Source organism: Pelobates fuscus, chromosome 5 (assembly GCF_036172605.1).
Source record: "Pelobates fuscus isolate aPelFus1 chromosome 5, aPelFus1.pri, whole genome shotgun sequence".
NCBI classification, from domain to species: domain Eukaryota; kingdom Metazoa; phylum Chordata; class Amphibia; order Anura; family Pelobatidae; genus Pelobates; species Pelobates fuscus.
In genome coordinates, this window is record NC_086321.1 from 158,074,919 (window position 1) to 158,097,081 (window position 22,163).

Sequence of the window (22,163 nt, forward strand, 5' to 3'; positions counted from 1 at the left end):
AGGGAATACAGATAAGACATAGGAATAGGACATAGGATAAGACATAGGAATGAGCGCCATGTATACATAACAACTACGTTTCTGGGTAAGAGAGAACAACAAGATTAGAGTAGAGACATCTTGGGTGGGGGCTCTCTGCTCCCGGGACTTAGACATATATGGTCTTAAGTGTTGTTCAAGCATCAAGCAATCAATCCTGATTCCAAGTTAGCCAATTTTAATACAGGATATCATTATATGACACCTATAAGCTTGAGCCTTGGAATCAAGATAAATTCTATCACAGTATCCAATGTGAACCTCACACAGAAGCTGGCAGGCAGGCAACTGCTCTTCTATTACAGTGAAAAAAAAATATTTATTTTAAATGTAAAGCTTAACCTATTGTTAAAACAGATATGAGTGGTGGCACTGGGCAAGTGGGCACAGTATCCAATGTGAACCTCACACATAAGCTGGCAGGCAGGCAACTGCTCTTCTATTACAGTGAAAAAAATGATTTATTTAAAATCTAAAGCTTAACCAATTGTTAAAACAGATATGAGTGGTGGCACTGACTGTGCAAATGGGCAAGGCATCCAACCTGACACAGAAGCTGGCAGGCAGGCAACTGCTCTTCTATTACAGTGAAAAAAAATATTTATTTTAAATCTAGAGCTTAACCAATTGTTAAAACAGATATGAGTGGTGGCACTGGGCAAGTGGGCACAGTATCCAATGTGAACCTCACACAGAAGCTGGCAGGCAGGCACCTGCAATTACATTACACAGGAAAAAAAAAAAAGCAGCCTGATGTTATAGCCCTAAAAAGGGCTTTTTGGGGTGCTGTCCTTACAGCAGAGATCAGATGAGTCCTTCAGGATTGTAGTGGACACTGAATACCCTAGCCTAGCTATCAATTTCCCTATCTAATCAGCAGCAGCTAAACTTTCCCTCCTCTCACTAAGCATGCATCTTCCGAATGAATCGAAAATGGATGCTGGGAGGGAGGTTGGAGGGTGTGGAAGGGAGGGAGTGCTGCTGATTGGCTGGAATGTGTCTGCTGACCGAGAGGCACAGGGTCAAAGTTTGCCCAATGATGACGAATAGGGGGCGGATCGAACTGCGCATGTGTCCGCCCGCCGCGGCGAACGCGAACACGCTAATTTCGCCGGGAACTGTTCGCCGGCGGACAGTTCGGTACATCACTAGTGCTGGGCATTATCCAAACAAATTCTTCTCATAAAAAGTGGGTGGCTTTATTCATATTAAAAAAAATCATACTTTATGACAATATTAGTTAAAATACCTTTTTAGGTATTCGTTTTTATACAGCCTTTAAAATGATGACATGCTGTATAAAGCTGACGTGTACTAAAAATGACATCAAGCTCAGCTAACCACTGGATGAGGTTTATTGGAGTTATATTCCTCAAAAATGTTTACTGAATGGTTGTCTCACCATGTCATCACATACGATCTTTTAAGCCAACCAGCTTCAGCCAGTAATTTATTGTCCAGGAAGAGAATAAAACGTAAAAGGTATACAAAACTGATATTACCAGCAAGTAAGAGAGTATAGCGGCTTACAATACTGACAGATCAGGAAGGTAGCCCTACACAAAATGAAAAAGTTATGTTTTGCTTTTTCTCTAGAATAAATAATTTATAAATAGAAAGACTGCAGGGACAGAGTCTTTTCATTATAACCACTTCAGCGAGATGAAGTGATTATGGTGCATAGATTGACCTTGTAAACCTCCCAACATTATTGCTAACTCAGTCACATATGTTTGCAAGCTCTGTAAATACTACATTGTTTTATCCCAAAACTTGGCTTGGTGGAATTATTACCACAATGTCTCTAGGTGACTGAATATGAATGAGTTCTACTATACCAAATAATTTACATTTAGATAACACACTGTGAGTAGACTTTTTTTGAGAGCTTTTAGGTTAATGGAAATGCATGTCTGATGTGAAGATCAGTCATATTACATTACAGTCTGGGCTACAGGGCAGGATGCAAGAACAAAAAATAACAAATATAGTAAATTGGACAATAAAGGCATGGGCATTTTGTAAGAGTCAGAATAAGAAAAAGTGAAAATTACACTAAATGGGAAAAAATAAAAATAAAGTGTGTGTGTGTGTGTGCGCGCGCGCGAAAATACTGCATTTTTTTTTAAATATAAGACATCAAAGACTGACGTTTGTACATGTGCCACAAGGCTTTTCATGTGCATTGACTTCCTGTTGAAAACAGAAGGTTACTTTGCATAGTAAGTATTTTATATATATTATATTTAAAATGTATATACTTTTTAATTAATCAGCTCTGCAAAAGTAGTAAAAATAAAAAGGATGACAGGCCATATTTAATGAAATAATTTAGTGCCTTTGATAGTATGAAGAATTCAGAGAAAATAAGTTGCGTTGAAGATCAGTTAGGGAAATGCATAGGGATTGGAAGATGAGATAGATACAAAAAATGGGACATGGGTAAACATGTTAAAATTGTCTGCCTGTAAATACTGTAGCATTTGCATGTAACTTATGGAATCATTTATGTGTCCAAAGCAGTACAAACTTTGACATGGAAGAAATTGATTACTTTTAGAAAATTAAAATTATAGATAATAAATATTTAAAGATAACTTGATTATCCTATATAAAATAAATGGGATAAGAAAAACTAATGTAAAAATATCATATTGATAAATTAATTAAATAAAGGATCACAATGGGTAAAAAGTGACACCGCACATGTTTAATGCATTAAATAGAAAAAGATAATAATAAAAAAATAAATATTATTGCCAACACCTGCCTGTTTGCTGCAATTTTTTAAAAATGTTAAAGGTTTATATATACATTTAACATTTTTTAAAATTGCAGCAAACAGGCAGGTGTTGGCAGGGTAAATGGCTTATACAGTTTTATAAACTGGGCATGTAACAATCTTCTCAGCATCCAATCACTCCTGAGCATAGATGTGGCTTTGGTGCTCTCCTAAATTAATCCATATTATGTATGCAGCACACAAAACCTAACCTAGAACACATCAACTCGTTTCTTCATTTATTTCCTTCCATCTTAGGGCAAAATTAAAAATCCAATATCACCTCAATTTCCCTGGGTCCAGCAAATTACCAGTTAGGTTCCACAGTCTCGGGGAAAGTGAGGTGACATACTAAAATGTTTAAATGTTTCTGTATGCTTTAATTCCTTAAATGATGTGTATGTTATACAAATGGTGGAAAAGGGCGCTCTTGATACAGGGAAAAACAAATATTTTTACAGAATGTGTTTCGTGCAGGGCCTTTTAAAGGGATACTGTACATTTTTCAGCCTAAACAATTTCTTTGGCACTGGCTTGGAAGAGCAAGAACAAATCCTGGTTAGTTTGCAGAGAACAAAGTTTTGGATAAAATATATTTGTACTTTGCTTCAAGTGTAACAAGGGGAATGTTCCCACAAAACTTCTGATTCTTCTATCAAGTTGATAGAAAACAACACATTTTTCATATGGTACTGTAGGAAATTGACCCTATAATGTAAAAATAAGTGAGTGCATCAAGATTTGCAAATGTTGACCCCTTAACTACGCAAGTCCTACAAAATGAGGACTTTTATGCTGCAGGGTGGCATAGCATGCCAAGTGTATCACCAGCCCCCCTCCACACTTACCTTCATCCCTACTGTAATTTGATATTAAGAGATATATATATATATATATATATATATATATATATATATATATATACACACATACAATAGAGTGTGCAATGGTACTCACCCTTGCTGGTAATCCAAAATTGAATATTATGCCCTGGTGCACTTCCACGCTGATTGTATATAAAATAAATAGAAAGAAGGCAGCACTCTTGGGTCTTTCAAGTGATAAATAGAGTGTTTAATCCATCAAAGGATATACAATAAGATGACCGACGTTTCGACCCATTCGGGTCTTCCTCAAGGTCCTTGAATGGGTCGAAACGTCGGTCGGTCATCTTATTGTATACCCTTTGATGGATTAAACACTCTATTTATTACTTGAAAGACCCAAGAGTGCTGCCTTCTTTCTATTTATTTTATATACAATCAGCGTGGAAGTGCACCAGGGCATAATATTCAATTTTGGATTACCAGCAAGGGTGAGTACCATTGCACACTCTATTGTATGTATATATATATATATATATATATATATATATATTGTAGATTATGCTAACAAAGTGGACTTAAAATCTTAATTTTCGGAACCACAGGAGGTGAGTATTTTGCATTAACTTTATTTATTCAAACTCCAGCAGCACAGATCAATCATAAAAATCTACTTTGCTCAATCAAAAAGCAAGGTGTCCAAACTCCTATTTTATCTTTGATGTTAGTGAAGTTGTCCAACATAAAACAGGAACAGAAATTGAAACAGTAGATCTTTAAAATAACTCCAACAGACTCCAGAGTGAAAATATAATATGTAGAGAAAGAATATGAAATCCTGGTACACGATGGTGAGTTTCAAACTGAAAAGAGGAAGAGAAATATGTGAAAGGCAAGAGCAATTACATCTTGTCAACATGAACAGTGGCAAGCAATATGCTATTCCATACAGAAAATATAAGTAGATTAACTATGCATTATAATAAGACTAACCATGCAGTATATAGACACCATATATCTAGTAACCATCCACCGCCTAACCAAGTCTAATACCAATATGAAAACAGACCATGATACAAGAACAGGACAGAAGGGTGGGACAGAGATCAGAGGTAAAATACTCACCTCCTGTCATTAGTAAAATTAAGATTATAAGTACATTTCATTAGCATAATCTACAATTTTACCACGTGACAGGAGGTTTTGTATTTTGCATTTTTAACGCTAAGGAAATAAAGTGAAAGAAGCACAAGAAGAAGGCAGAAAATAAAAGGTATCTTCACAAGACCAATCTGCAGAATGCATGATGTCCACAAGAGACATGCCCATCAAGAAGGCTTGAACACAGCGGCGACGCATACGGAATGTGCAATGAAACATGATTTGACACCGGCCAATGTCAGAAGCCAGCGAACCCATCTCACTAGGTTAGTACAGTACAAACTTTAAAAATACGGGCTTGTGTGGCTTGACATACGAAATGAGTAGTTGACCCTTTGGAGAACGATGAAGAGGAGCATTAGTCACCACATAGTGTAGTAACGCTTGTGTAAGTGTCTATGTATGCAAATGTGTCTGTGTATCTGTGTCTGTTTAAGAGTGCCTATTTTGTGTGATGAAAAATAATAAAAACCATGTTACTCACTGTTGTCTATTTTCTGCTTCTTTTTTTCTTCTTTCTTGGAATTCCATGGAAGTTTGACCGACCACACATGAGGCTCCTGTCCCAAAAGAATTCCATGAAATCAGGCTGTGCAGTCGGTCTCTTTCAGGGGTGACAAAATAGAATAAAAGTTCTGAACGTAACCGTTCGTGAATACAGTCAGTCTTTAGTTCTGATTCTGGAGCTTGCTCCCACCGAACACCATTCAGTTCTCATGTATTTTGCCAAACTTCTGTGGAAGTGGAAGTTCTAGCTGTGTTCGCGCCGTACGTGTTCGCGGCTAAAGATGGCTGCCGTCACATGTTCGACCATACAAATGCCAACCACCCAGCCGACCACTCAGAATGTTGTTATAATTGCAGCTACAGAGGTGCGAACAGAGGTGAAAGAGGTTAATGGGCAGCATGGGTGGTCTGGCCATTCAGTAGTTTGTTCGGTGTACAAATAGATAGGTCAAAGGTGTTCGTATACCGAACTATGGAGTATATCAAATAAGCAACAAAACTCACAGCCTGTCATTCAGGGATAGGGAATCCGTCACAGTATGTGTCTGTGAGTGTGTGTGTGTTTGTGAATGAGTGTGTATAAGTGTATCTGTGTGTGTGTGTGTCTGTGAGTGTTTGTGTGCCTGTGTGTGTGTGTGTGTGCATGAATGTATGTGTGTGAGAGTGTGTGTGTGTGTGTGTGAGTGTTTTTTAAATCAGTGAGAGTCTGTTTGTCCTTTAGTGTGTGTGTGATTATCATTGTGTCTGTCAATGAGTGTCTGTCAGTGTGTGTGTGTCTGTTAATGAGTGAGTGTGTCGGCGAATGTGTGTGTGTCAAATCAATGAGTTTATGTCTGTCAGTGATGTGTGTGTGTGTGAGACTGTCAGTGTGTATGTCTGTCAGAGTGTGTGCTTAAAGGGACACTATAGGCACACAAACAACTCCAGCTTTTTGAAGTGGTCTGGGTGCAGTGTCCTAGTCCCCTTCACTCTACAAGAGTAATTATTGCAGCTTCTCAGAAACTGCAATAATTAACTCGAGGGGTTAACTCCCCATCTAGTCTACCAGAGTGACCTCTGGGTGGTTAGGTGACCAAAAGTTGCCTAACTGATGCTGGATGTCTTCACGCAGTGCATGAGGACATCCAGCGTCTGCTAAATCCTCATAAGAAAGAATTGATACAATGCTTTCCTATAGGGAAGCCTAATGCAAGCATGGAGGAGGAGCCCGACCTAGCGCCGAGTGACATCGGCGCTGGATTCAGGCAAGTGACTAAGGGGGTTTTAACCCCTTCAGCTGAATGGGTGGCAGAGGGCACGAGGGAGGGGGGTACTATAGTGCCAAGAAAACAGCTTAGTTTTCCTGGCACTATAGTATCCTTTTAAAAGGAGTAGGAAAAGGTGGAGTCTAAAGAGGAAGAGTGGGTTCTTAATCAGGAAGATATGCAGCCTTGACAGGAAGGGGTGGGGCAAATTTAGATTAGGGGGGTAACATTTACCCGGCCAGGGAGGAGGGCCGCGAGGGAGCACAGCCTTCCCGTTCCTCACTGCTCCCTCGGGCGCGCTGACTGAAGTGAAGCCGGGCGCCGGAATATGACGTCATATTCTGGCACCCGGCATCACTAAACCACGCATGGGAGCAGTGAGGAGCAGGAAGGACCCCAGGGAGATGCCCCCCATCGGCTCCATAAGGTAAGGACTAAGGAGCAATAATGAAAGGTATGTGTGTGAGTGTGTGTCTGTCAGCAAGTATGTTTGTGTCTGTCTGTCAGTGTGTGTGTCTTGGGAGCTTTCAATATATACTATAATATTTACACATATATTAATATATGTGTATATATGCATAATACGCACAGAAATGTAATTGATATATAGCATGTATGTAATGAGCACATATTGGCTCAGTCTTGTTGCTAGGTGCACACTCCAGTACAATAACATATTCAAAGTGAAGAGCACACTCATAGGACTTCATAGGAAATAAACAAGATAACATCACAATTGTGGAACGGCATACATTCACCATTTCAGTCCCATTACCAAACTTTCCTTAATATGTCAAGGTAATTAGACTGAAACACGTCTGCTTTAGATATATTTGCTTTTTTGTTTATTTCTCAAGCCCTATGAGTGCTTTCTTTCACGTTGGAATAATAGGTTTCAATTTTACTTTATCTTTTCTACCTCCATATCTGCACAATATGCTGGTATAGAAATTTTTTCCAGGGCTGCTTTTAGTTCCCAGTCCAGTCCTGGCGCCCATGAGTCCCAGAACAGGTCCTTAGTAGTCTGCAAAAGGCCGTCAAATGACCATGATCCCATGAAAACATCCAGGCCATGAGGACAAGTCATTCAGAGGACCCTTGTCAAACAGTCTACAGAAGACTGTCTCATGAAGCCACCAGTCGCTTCCATACCACCAATGATGAGAATAGCAATCTGCCATTAAGTTGGAAATTCTCAGGAAATGCTCTGCACATAGTGTGATATTGTGGGAGAGTCAGAAGCTGTAGATGTCCTTTATCACTTACAACAGTGCCTGAGAGCATGCCCTGCCCAGGCAGTTTATATACTGGACTGCCTAGATGTTGTCCAAGCATAGCAGGATGCAACAGACAGACTGTAAATGGAGTATTCAATCAATTGTAGGCATTTGATGTGTAAACCGATCTCCTCATCTTAATGTGTTGTGCTCATTCTGTGCATTGTGCCCCAAGCCCCAGAGGCTGGCATCCAATTTCACCCCAAAACCTGTTGAGGGACCAAATATGGCCTTCCAATTCCATGCTTGCATGTGAAGGAGCCACCAACGGAGTTCTGGCCATACTTTGGAGGTGAGAGCCACCATCTGATCATATGAGGCCAGCACACAGGTAATATGCCTTTACTCGTTGCATGGCCCAGTAGTGTAAAGGTCTGAAATAAATTGCCTGAATGGAAGCTGATAGGAGACCTGCAACATCTTCCAAATTTCCTTCCAGATAGCTGCTTTTTTTGTGAGAGGTAGGTGGAGTACGCATGAGATCGAGTCAATCTCAAATCCTAGAAACTGAACAACCTGAGAGGGTTCCAGAGCTGATTTGTCACGATTCACCACAAATCCCAGGGAAACGAGGAAGTGTACAGCAAAGTTCGTCTGACACCGCAGATGGGAGGTCGCATCGCAGAAGAACAGCAAGTCGCCCATGTAGATTAGTCATCATATGCCCAGTAAATATAGATATGCCATAGCCAGTTTTAGGAGCTTTGTGAAATACCATAATGTCCGCAAGAGACGCACCAGTGAAGAAGGCTTGAGACATAGCTGCAACACATGGAATGCCGCCACAGTTTAGAGCCCCAGAAGCTGCATCTTACTTACCTCCGCTAGGATATATATGTATATATCTATGATATATATATATATACTGTCATACTTAGTGTATTTTTATATTAATTTATTCATTAATTAATTCATTAATATAAATATAGTAATAGAAAAAAAAATACCCTTAGGATTAATGGGTGTGTGTATGTATATATATATATATATATATATATATATAGCTCTACATAACTTGGCACTCCACAAACAAATTGAAAAAATAAACAAATGCCTAGGTGCTGAAACCCATGTTGAATATAGGTACAATGTAAAATTAGGGTGCATTCACAGGTCTTGAAAAAAACGGGTCTGTAAGCAGTTAATGTACTTATATTTTGGAGTCTATAAACAAGGTGAATGTGAAGGGAAGTTGTAGACATCACAGTAAAAATATATTACATAATCAGCATTTTGTATTTTTCTTATTACAGGATTTAAAATTAATTACCATGCAACTGGACTTGGGTCAAGGGTGGAAGGAAAATGATGTTAAAAATATGCATAACTCATACTATATGTTGAACAGAGCATAAGCTTTACTTGATCCAAGGGTAGGAGAGCTTCATTGAAAGAGTGTGTGAAAAAAATTGGAGGGTAAATTAGTAATATAGTAAGATGGAATGGCAAAGTTCATATTTGACAACACTAAATCAGGGGTTTGTCTTACAAATTCAGCAATTCTCTAAACTGACCATGTTGTAAGCGACTCTGGAAAAGGGGGACTAGGACCAGGGTACACTTTGCACCATGCCCTATGCAAAGAGACCAAGCTGTTTTATTGTTTAGACTAGAGTGACCCTTTAAATGGGATCTGTCCCTTCTCTTGAAATTACACAATTGAATTAAACATTGAAAATCATCTTTGACTATTATTACACTAATTTTGCTCTGTTTACATTTAAATGTACGGTATATTAAAGCTTTAGCAAATTACATAATAATCCAGTTCAGTCTAAGGAAAATAATTGTAAGTGTTGCAAATCAGTAGGAGAAAAAGAAACATTTAATTTCTCCTCTTCTCATGTTTTCTCTATGCTAATTGCTGCGTGGATAGAACAGAGCTTATAACAATGACAGGGAGCAAAGATGCAGGATAGAAAGGTATGAATTTCTACATTACCTTTTTTTTTTCACGTGACCATAAATATTTAATCTTTAAAAATAGGTTATGACAACATAATATTAGAAATCCTAGGATGTTTCTCTTTAATACTAGATACTAGATCATGGGTCCTCAAACTCCGGCCCCCCAGATGTTGCTAAACTACAACTCCCATGATTCTTTGAATTACATAGATAGCCAGAGAATCATGGGAGTTGTAGTTCAGCAACATCTTGGGGGCCAGAAATGAGGACCCATGTACTAGATAATAATTAAACAATACTTACACAAAGTCATTTTTGAATTACACTATAACGTTTAGTCCAGGGTTGCCAAAAGTTAACCCCTGGGAAGGTTTAATTACCAAAGAGTAACACCTCTTGGCTATTTTAGCTTCCATTTTACAATTCACTGTTGTTTGAATAAACCCCAGAGTGGCAAAACATAAGAAAATTCTCCTTTCAGTATAAATATGCTGGGTACATAAAATAAAGTGAAAATAAATATAGACATAAATGTCCATGTACATAGGTAAGTGCATTTTTATATCACAAACATATTATGTAGGGAATTTCTAAACAATAACATCCACTTGCTGTTTTGTTCATTATACTTATTTACAATCTTAAACACTCTTCCTGTGGATCAATAATAATATTCTTGACCTTCGACATGCATATATGCAGGTCAATTTACTAACTTTAGAGATGTTAGGAAAAAAACAAAGTATCGGAAAAAATGAGTTCTACTCGAAGTGAGTTAAAAGATCTGAAATGTTTACCACCACAGTTTGTGAGCTGGCTTCTGAATAAAGTCAATGCATCTTTTTTTTCACAGGGTAAAGGCTGAGTTTGCAGGGGGGAAAAAAATGTTAAAATAAAGCTGCAAGCAACATAATATATATTCACTGTTTGCAACTATTTAACCCCAAACCAAGAAAATAGATTGCACAAAAGGGCCAGAAGGTACCCAATTTCTCTAGCCTTATTTACATTATCAAAGTTACAGTGCCTTGCAAAAGAATTCACCACCCCTTGTCTTTTTACCTATTTTTTTACATTACAGCCTTAAGGTCAATGTTTTATTAATCTGCATTTTATGTGATGGACCAGAACACAATAGTCTAAGTTAATGAAGTGAAATGAGAAAAATATATACATACAACTATTTTTTAGAAATAGAAACAGAAAATTGGCATGTGCCTATGTATTCACCCCGTTTGTTATGGAGCCCATAAAAAGCTCTGGTGCTACCAATTACCTTCAGAAGTCACATAATTAGTGAAATGATGTCCACCTGTATGCAATCTAAGTGTCACATGATCTGCCATTACATGTACACACCTTTTTCGAGGCACCACTAACCACACACTGCCATGAAGACCAAGGAACTCTCCAAACAAGTAAGGGACAATGCTTTTAAAAAGTACAAGTCAGGGTTCATTATAAAATTTTTTTCCAAATCTTTGATGATCCCCAGGATCACCATCAAATCGATCATAACTAAAGGAAAGAACATGGCACAACAGCAAACCTGCCAAGAGACGGCCGCCCACCAAAACTCACGGACCTGGCAAGGAGGGCATTAATCAGAGAGGCAGCACAGAGACCTAAGGTAACCCTGGAGTAGCTGCAAAGTTCCACAGCAGAGACTGGAGTATCTGTACATAGGATGACAATAAGCCGTACACTCCATAGAGTTGGGCTTTATGGCAGAGTGGCCAGAAGAAAGCCATTACTTTCAGCAAAAAACAAAATGGCACATTTTGAGTTTGCGAAAAGGCATATGGGAGACTCCCAAAATGTATGGAGGAAGGTGCTCTGGTCTGATGAGACTAAAATTTAACTTTTCGCCCATCAAAGAAAACGCTATGTCTGGCACAAACCCAACACATCACATCACCCAAAGAACACCATCTGTTTTTCAGCAGCCGGGACTGGGAAACTGGTCAGAGTTGAGGGAAAGATGGATGGTGCTAAATACAGGGATATTATTGAGCAAAACCTGTACCCCTCTGTGCGTGATTTGAGGCTAGGATGGAGGTTCACCTCCCAGCAGGACAATGCTAAAGCAACACATGAGTGGTTTAAGGGGAAACATGTAAATGTGTTGGAATGGCCTAGTCAAAGCCCAGACCTCAATCCAATCAAAAATCTGTGGTCAGACTTAAAGATTGCTGTTCACAAGCGCAAACCATCCAACTTGAAGGACCTGGAGCAGTTTCGCAAGGAGGAATGGGCAAAAATCCCAGTGGTAAGATGTGGCAAGCTCATAGAGACTTATCCAAAGCGACTTGGAGCTGTGATTGCCGCAAAAGGTGGCTCTACAAAGTATTGACTTTAGGGGGGGTGAATAGTTATGCACATTGACTTTTTCTGTTATTTTGTCCTATTTGTTGTTTGCTTCCCAATAAAAATAAATAAAAAAAATATTAATAGTTGTCGGCATGTTCTGTAAATTAAATGATGCAAATTCTCAAACAATCCATGTTAATTCCAGGTTGTGAGGCAACAAAACACAAAAATTCCAACGGGGATGAATACTTTTGCAAGGCACTATATGTCATGATGTGTCAATGTAACTGTGTATGCTCTTCAATCTGTGTGTGTATCTCTCAGAGGGAATCTATATATCTGTGGGCATGTGTGTGTGGCAGTGTATGGGTGGTTTTGTGTATGGTAATATGCCACTGATTGGGTTTGTGACAGTGCATATGTATTTGTGAATACACGTTTGCATGCAGTCACCAATATTACATACAAACACACCCCTGCACTTAAATGCCAACACTGTACACAAAATAAGTTCTGCATTCAAACACCAACATTACAGACAAACACACTCCTGCATTCATACACAACACAACATAAAAAAACCTTTCATTCAAACACTAGACACAAGAAACACCCTGCATTCAAACATCAGCATTATACACAAACATTCACACAAATATACTTCATACAAAAACATGCCTACATTTACTGATACTGCATACAAATAGAACCCTACAAGTACAGGTAAATAGTAAATCCACAGCTGGCAAAGCATTGTGGGTTTCATGCAGGAGCACCTGACAACAGATTCTTGAACTGGAGCCATGAGGTTCTAGTTATGCCCCTGCTGCCTACCCATTTGGATTAGAAAGGGAAAACCATTCACTTTTGCTGGATGGAATGAGAGTAATGACATTATGGGAGAGGTCTGGATCATCATCCCTATTTGCTGTATTTTCCATACTTGGTTTAGTAGGCTGAATTCCTGTGCAACTGAAACTTAAATGGGGCATTTTGAAAAGTAGTTTATATTGAATTGTTATACAATATATCACAACATTTTGAATTTTACTATAGTGGCTTCAGTTTGTGTTAATTGATTTATGTTTCCAATTAATTGTTATACATAATAAGTTCAGGTATGGTTGAGATTTTAGTTGGAAACTGGTCCATTTTAATAGGACACTATAGTCACCAGAACAACTACAGCTTAATGTAGTTGTTCGGGTGAGTATCATAGCTCCTTCAGGCATTTTCATGTAAACACTGCCTTTTCAGAGAAGGCAGTGTTTAATTGCCCCTAGGGACACCTCCAAGTGGCCACTCCTCAGATGCCACTCAGAGGCCACTGGAGGTGCTTCCTGGCTCAGGGATGCACAGTAAGCAGCCCTGCCGTTCAGCGTCGTCATTGCATCTCTAGGAGATGTTTGGCCCCACCCCCTTGCTGATTTTAGCCAATCTAATGCTTTCCTTCCCCATGGGAAAGACCCATGGAGAGATGAAAACAAGGTACATTTTAACCCATTCTGAGGGGACTAAGGGGGGAGGGGGGCAAGCTACCCAATTGGTGGCTTTAGCACTATAGGGTCAGGAATACATGTTTGCGTTCCTGATAGAGATGTCCCGAACAGTTCGCCGGGAACTGTTCGCCGGCGAACATAGCTTGTTCGCGGTCGCCATGGCGGGCGAACATATACGATGTTCGGTCCGCCCCCTATTCGTCATGGAGGTGGGAGGGTCTGGGAGGGAGGGTCTGCTGCTGATTGGCTGGAATGTGTCTGCTGACTGTGAGGTACAGGGTCAAAGTTTACTCAATGATGACGAATAGGGGCAGACCGAACATCGCATATATTCGCCCGCCGCGGCGACCGCGAACAACCTATGTTCGCCGGCGAACAGTTTCCGGCGAACTGTTCGGGACATCTGTAGTTCCTGACCCTATAGTGATCCTTTAAGTATGACATGGAGCAGCATTAGGAATAGTGTATAATATATTTTAAGGAGATTTTAAGATATTTGGTTGTTGTTTCTTTTGTTAAATATGCACAATTAACAAAATTGAGTGACGAGTGATGACTTAACTGCTATACCATCATTATTTCAACATTAGATTTCATTTCCGATTAATATTTTATTATTTAAATACAACTGGGAAGTTTTTTTAATCACAAATGTTATTAGCAGTGCTGACTACTTTTATTCCTTTTGCCTCCCTAAAATATTTATATAATGTGTTTATACAGCAAGCATTTTATTTAATTTTGTTTCCGTAATCTAGGCTGCATAATTTAGATTAAGATTCAAAGGTATTTGCATTGATAATGACAGATTTATGAGAGCATCTGTATGAAATGCAGAGTTACAAAAAAGTAAGATGGATACAAATGTTACTGCATTATAATTAAAGAAGAGGCAACAGTTCAATGTTAACTTGGAACAAGTAAAGGACTGTCTACACAAGAAGAATCTCAGTCTTTAGCTAGATATATGAACAGATATTTTTTTTCTTTATTTAAAGAGACTGTCTACGTTGTTTTATTATGGTTGTAAGTGTAACCAGGGTAAGGAATTCTAGTTTGCCGACAAAACACATAGGCATACATTTTGGTACTTGACAGCAGCGTGGCTCAGTCTATTGAGGAAAAAAATTCTATATCAAACAGCCTAGAGCGAGAACACGATTCAAGTGGGAGTTGGATGAGCATGTGAGAGAGTCAGGAGGGTCGACTACTGCAGCACTGAGCTGCAAAATGAAGACAGTGAATCCCTAAGAGATATTGTGTTTATAAGATGTTAAACCAAGACTCTGGCTAATTTTAGGAGTCTATTTGTGGTTATCTATGTGATTACATATTTTTAAGTAAATGTCGCATTTTTGTAAAATTTTTGGTGTGTCTTATATTATTTTGTTGTGCAGGGTCTGTGTTTTTTTTTTCTTTGCATCTTAAAAGGGGAGTGTGCACTTCTGTTGGTACCTTTGCAGCAGATAGGAATTGGTAGACACTTTTTAGTTTAGGGTTGCTCATTTTGTATATTTGATTTTTAATTATTACCACATGCCAATTTTAAATAGTTTTAGAATAATGATTTTGATTTAAAATGTATTTGAAATAAAATAATAAATAAATATATATGTAATGTTCTTGAAACGTTCAAAATGGCTGCCAGACCATGAACTATTGACTTCTGAAATTGGTATAAAAGCCATAAAGTAGCTCCACAAGCAACATTTCACATCTGGTGCATAAGGGGTTGAGAAGTAGATTTTTATATTTGAAAAAAAACCACACAGAAAACAAAATGGCTGTCACACCACATGGCATATGGACTCCATAATTAATATACAGTAGCTTCCCATAAAACTCTAGAATTTCACAATTTTTTTTAATTCAAAATGGCCGATGACCTTTAAGCCCTATATTAACTTTGGCATTCAGGTTTTTGCTAATTATATGTTTAACAGATTGTGTTATAGTTCAGAAGTGAAATAAATGCACATTTATGCAATTGAAAGACATGTTAAATGTCATTGTCCCTTGAATCTTGGATTTCAAATTGTCTTGTTTTGAAAAACAGTGCTAAAGAAACTTACTGTTGATATGTGTGTAAAATTTTGCTTTGTTCTGACATTCAGTTTTCAAGTTGTTTGAATGGTTTTGCACAATATAATATGACCACCGAGCACAAAGCAAGTTACTTAAAGACATTGTTTGATAGGTTTGTTATGGAGGAACTTGAATGCTTGGCCCCTGAGTGTTGACCCTAACCCCAATGAACACCTTTGTCAAGTTGTATGAGTAAGTAGGATTTTATAGCCTAATCTATTTGTAGAAAGGGGGCAACTCTCAATATTTGAATAACAAAAAGTAACATGAAAGGTTTTAAATACTGGAAATAACTAGAAATGGTAAGAGGCCCAGGAAAAGCCAAAAAATTGATCTTTAATAATGGCACGATAAAATAAAAAACAAACCATCTGCAAACTGTGAAAAAAAAAATTAATGAATAAATAAATTAATAAACATTAATCTGCTCATAAATATTAAACCAGTATATAAAGTTGTATGCCACTAAAAGATGTCCAACACCCTAAACATAGAAGGAAAAAAAAGCAAGTTGCCTCAAAGGCATCCAGTCCTGGAAAAGTATAGCTACTATAGGGGCTTGATAGCATAGGCTTAGAATGTAGACCTACCGTACCAGAGCAAATGGCTAAATATAATAAGTGATGGACAATAATAAGGGTAGAGAAATGTATGTAGAGAGCTGGAGAAAAACCCACAAATAATATCAGCTCATTAACATAGCGAGCCTACAATTAGAAGAGGGTAAGAAAACCCTAGCAGTAAAGGTTCTACAACCTCGGCACACAATAAAAAGGCATGTGTCTACATAACCAAAATAGATAACCCCCTAAAATAAGCAGAAAGAAATGAAGAGCTAAGTGCTACCCATGTGAACAGGCAAGCATACAAGCAGTGTGCTTGTCTGTTCACGTGGGTAGCACTTAGTACGTACCAAAATCTTGTGCAAAGTCTTCCTGGAGGAGTGGAGGGTGTTAGAGCCGCAAAGAGTAGGCTAACAAGGTCACAGAGTTGTTATGGTCTGGTGTCCACATACTTATGACCACATCTCACAGACAAGTGGTGCAATTATTTTGCTTGATCTCCCATCTTTCAGTGAACTTCTAGCATATGCACATTCATTTGTCAGTTCCAAAAGGTTATTTTTCCCTTATTGTCATGTTTATAAATGCTTCCAAATCGTTAATCTTACATTGAATAATACATACTGCATTTTAAAATTCAACATCTATTATTGACCGAAGATGTCACATTATAAAAAAATCTCCAATACGCTATGTACTCTGGCACCCTGGAAACCACAAATGTGAAATAAAAACGTGTTAACAGAAGATTGATTGGTGAACAGAATAATACTAACACATGCTGCAGACCTCCTTACAAACTGTCAGCAGCACATATGGGAGGACATAACAGGTTGTCGTAGATATAAGTCAAATAATATTGTGAGATTCTTAAGTCTCTAAATCTATTATGTACTGTAACTTGATGGACTACATTGGTGGTAAAAAAAAATATGTTAGGATAAAAACACTCAACACATGTTCGAACAAAATGTATAGTGAAAAAAACATTTGGGAACCAAATACCCCAGTTAATAAATAATGACTTTAACATAAACATATGTAATCACATTTTAAAAATGTATATTTATTTAGTGACATTTTTGCATTCAGTTTCAGTCCTCTCTAGCCTTATAGCCACTATATGTAAAGTTTTAATTATATAAATATATCGGTCATTCTCAGTCAGGCTTTTTTGGACTAAGAGTAATGGTAATTAAAGTCCACTGCATCTTGAATTCAGAAACCTCTTACTCTAACTGATGGCTGCTTGATTTTCGGCAGACATGACCCCACTCTGGGCATGTGTATTGGGGGCACAGAGGAGGTATAAGCTCCCTTGTACTAATGTGGGATCATAGTGACCCTCACAGACAGTTTTTAACTATTTGCCTGCTGGTGGCGCTATCAGCAAATAGTTAACCCCAAATCACCATTTCGGTTATTGGTTGATTTGATTGCTTCGGGATTACGATATATTGACAATCTGCCCATTTTCGGCTGAATCTCTGTTTCACAAAACCTATCTCCAAGTCTAGAAAGCAGACGTGGATAAAAGTCAAGAATGCATTACTATTTATTAACAGAAGAAATATATATCTTTCTGAATGCATATCACGGGACAACTGTTTATTTCTAAAGGATTTACCAATATGCAAAAGTAATACAAAATAAATCATATCAAACATTTAAGTTACGTAATGCAATAATGGTGTGTTGATGGTTTGGTACTATATATGACCTGTGTATTTCCCCAAGAACAATAAATGTATCACTGAAGACAAAGCTGTGCAACATTCCACAAAAATCATTTCAAGCTTAGTAACCAGAATGGCTGATAGCAATCGAAATAAACAGAGAAAGATTTTTTTGCAGCTCGTTAGCCTTGATCATCCCTAAAGATTAGAATCTAATTAGCTGCATGCACACAACGATTACCACAGCATCCAGTAGCATCATTGTGCCATACTGACTGTGAATTATTGAAGTCACCTTGAGAGAGCTTTACCGGATTAGCAATCATGATCTGAATTTAATCAAACACCAGGTGCTTAATACTCTGAATAGCAATTTACATGAGAGAACTTTATGTTTCTCATTTGCTGTAGATAATGTTTTGTGTTTGTAACTGATTATTTATTTGTTTGCTTCACACATCTTTGATAGAGTTTTTTTTACTCCACAAAATATTACTCAGGTGTTATGTTTCACAAAAAAAGTAAAAAGGTAGATTGCTGGTACAAGTTTTTTTATGTCCAGAAACTCACCAGATATCTCCAACACCTCAAAAAATAGTTACATTTCCCTAAATGTTACTCTTCCCTAAATCCATTCAGTGATTGGAAGTGGTCATTGTGGTAGGAGTCAGTATGTGCAGTTTTCAGCTGGAAACACTGTACATACTGAGATATTTTTAATTGTGTGCTAGGGGTGGTTTCCACCCCAGCACATGTGGCATTGGCCGCCCTTAAAGGGATACCATAGTCACCAAAATAGCTTAAGCGTAATGAAGCATTTTAGTGTATAGATCTTACCACTGTAGTCTCACTGCTTAATTCATTGTCATTAAGGAGTTAAATTACTTTTGTTTTTGTCCATACAGCTATAACCACCTCCCTGGCTGTGACTGACACACCCTGCATGAAAATATATAGCTTAATTTCGAAACAGATGTTGATTTGCTTTAGAAGTTTGTATCTCCTGCTTTGTAAACTAAACTTTAATCACACACAGAAGGCTCCTGCAAGGTCTAGTAAGCTATTAATAGAGCGGGAGATAACAAATTCTAAATGAAACACACTGTGCAATAAAGTGTAGACATTTGATCTCTCTTTACAGAAAGTGTTTAGGAAGGCTGGGCAAGTCACATGTAGGAAGGCATGACTAGGGTTTCATAAACAAAGTTATCTATCTCCTAAATGGCATATAATAGAGCAGTGAGACTGCAGGGACATGATCTATACACCAAAACTGCTTTGCTAAGCTGACTTCTAAGTGTCAACGCCAACAGTTGTCACCAGTAATGGCTGTAGGGAATTGGCTGTGTCTATGAATGCAGGATCCAACATAGGATCCTCAGTTAAAGGAGGATCCTCCGCAGATCCTCCTTCCACTGCAATGTCAGAGTTAAAGAGGAGCAAGTCGAGAGAGAGGGGCAAGTTCAGGTAAATCACATGTTATCTATCTCCCTGGCCACCAGACCCCTAGCAGCAATGTCACGGTAGGGGGTCTTTGAGAATTCTACATATTCCTTAGATGGTGATAGAGATGGTTTAAATGGAAGGGTGACTCACTTGACAGTCAGGCATTTGGGATACATAAGCTTAAATTCTGCTGTTGAGATTTGCAATTCAAAAATATATACATTTTTATTTTAATGATGCATTAAAGGCTGTATTCTTTAGTATAGGGTGCTGGATGTCTCGTCTCTTTTGTTCCCAATGCATTTAGTTGCAGACCTGTTGCAGAGGTTGCACATAATTATTTTGGAAGACTTACTAGCAAGACAGCAGTTTTCCTTAACTCCAGACCTCCTATGTATGGCGACTGTCAGCAAAACGTGCTAGGATGGTTGCTGCTGGCTGCTGGCTATTACATGTGGCTGAAAGCACTGTTTCATTACACTAAAGTATGATATTGAAAAGAAACAAGAGAAATGAAATCATTTTTTAATATCTATTCTTTGATGTGATGGCAAATTCCAAGTAGTATTGTTTTATTGATCCCACTCTCTATTGTAATATCTCGTAATGCTGCATTTATATTTAAGCATACTTTCGATCAAAACTCAACTCTTAAAAAAATAACAAATATGAAAAGTGCCTTGATCGCACACAAAACATTGGGACAATAAAAAAATAAAAAATAAAAAACACTTATCCAAAGTATTTTGACTATACAGACCTATTGGAACTTTCGTTATTTATGGCATTTGACATAGTTAATTCTTACATTCATATGATAATTCTTTTTAGACAAATAAATGTATCTTAGTCAGTCTACGCTTCTTGTTTCTATCTCATTGTGGCAATAACAAATTGTGTTCTTTGCTTATTTTTTTTACTCTCACTATAAAAGACATGTAATATTATCTGTGTTAAGGGTTTTTATATACATTCACAGCTCGATTTAGATCTGATGATAAAGAGTACAGATTTTGAGCAGGCTTTCATAAAATTTAATGTTAATAGAAAATGATTTACACATTTTACATGAAATGTAGATGATTGACTTATGCCAGTGTCATTGAATTTTCCATGTCATCTCAACAAAAAAAATATTCTCACTGTTCCATTTTGAACAATTTTAACACAATGTGCATGTATTTTTCCATGGTAAATATTCACCTTTTGCATGCACAAACCCTTATCCACCATTTTATGTAATTTTTCATACATTCTGAGGCACACTCACTTAATATTGCTTTATAAAACTGTTTTAATAATTCGTTTTTTTTGTTTTTTTAATATTTTTTTTTTGTTTGTTTGTTTTGTACTGGATTTAACCAATATAAAGGAACAGTTTAGGGCTGCAGAGCTGGAGACACTTGTGGACAAGGTGTGTTAGCACTACAAGTATACATTTGGAAGATTTCTTAAGAATAGTCCTCCACAGATGATAGAAAAAAATGGTTGTAGAAGGTCATTCTTGAAATATTTAGTGCACACGCCACATGTAAGAGGAGTGACAATTGCATTAACTCTTAAATTGAAACCATTGCAAGGTTAACTCCAACTCTAATGGTTATCTTCCTGACTTACCAAGTAAAAATCATTCATGTGATGCTGAAGCCCATAGGAAAGCTTTGAAATTCAATGCCAGACTTTGAAGTGTATGTATGCTGTGCTCATGATATTCATGAACCATGCCATGCCATGTATATGGGTAGCAATGTAATGGGTAGCAATGGAATCATGATAAACAAATTGTGTCTTTAAGACATGGACAGATCTCTGTGAATACTCCATTATTATGAGCAGGTTACACTGAGGTAGTCTGCAGGGAAATATGATGTCACACCTTGCAATTCCAGCAGCCTCTCTATATCAAACCTATTTAACACATGCTCCATGTATGACCATCTGTGCTGAGAGCTGTGAGTTGTCTGTGCATTTGTTTGTACTTGTCACCCAGGTCAAAAGTTGCCAGGCCTCTCGTGAATAATTTTAAATTTAGGCTGCCACCTGTACTGCAGCTAAAGGCAACAATTAAACTTTAGATTTGATTTAGCATCATGGAATATGTAGATAGAAAACCATCATAAGTGTCAGTTATTCATAATTATTATAACATATTTCAATAGGACAGAGAAATTGAAATGTAAACATCAATGTTGGATTCAGACTTGTTGAGCTTTGATACCATGTCAATTTTAATTTTAGCTTGTATATAAGAAAATAACTAAACAAATAAAAGAATGTTATTTAGCTTAGAGTAAAACAGTTTATATTTTTTTTTAATTTTTTTATAGAGCCAACAATTCTGCAGCGCTGTACAGTGGCAGAACTAGTGCAACTGCCTCTGAGCTTTGGGGCCCATTGGGTAGCTCATACACCTAGGGCAAACATAATAGGTATGCTGGTGTGATGAGTGCCTGGTCTGGTGCTTTCGCAGTGCGACCTGGCCCCTTTAATGTCTGCAGCCAATGACTATAACTTCCATCCAGTTTACAGATGGCGCGGAGGCTGGGAGGACTGAGGAGGCACAGAGAGGGGAGAGGGGAGAAGGGAGCCTTAGACATCCATGATCCTCAGGCAGCCCAGGAAGCCACCTTCCTGCATTTAAAAATAATAAATGCAGGGGGTGGCTAAAAATATGCAAATTGCAACTCGTGTATCTGTGTATCTCTTTGTGTGTGTGCCAGTGTATGTTTATCTGTGTGTGTTTCAGTGTGGGTATATGTGTGTGTCAGTGTTTGTGTATGCATGTGTGTGTCAGTGTGTATGTATCTGTGTGTATATACCAAACAACAAGTAAAAATAGGCG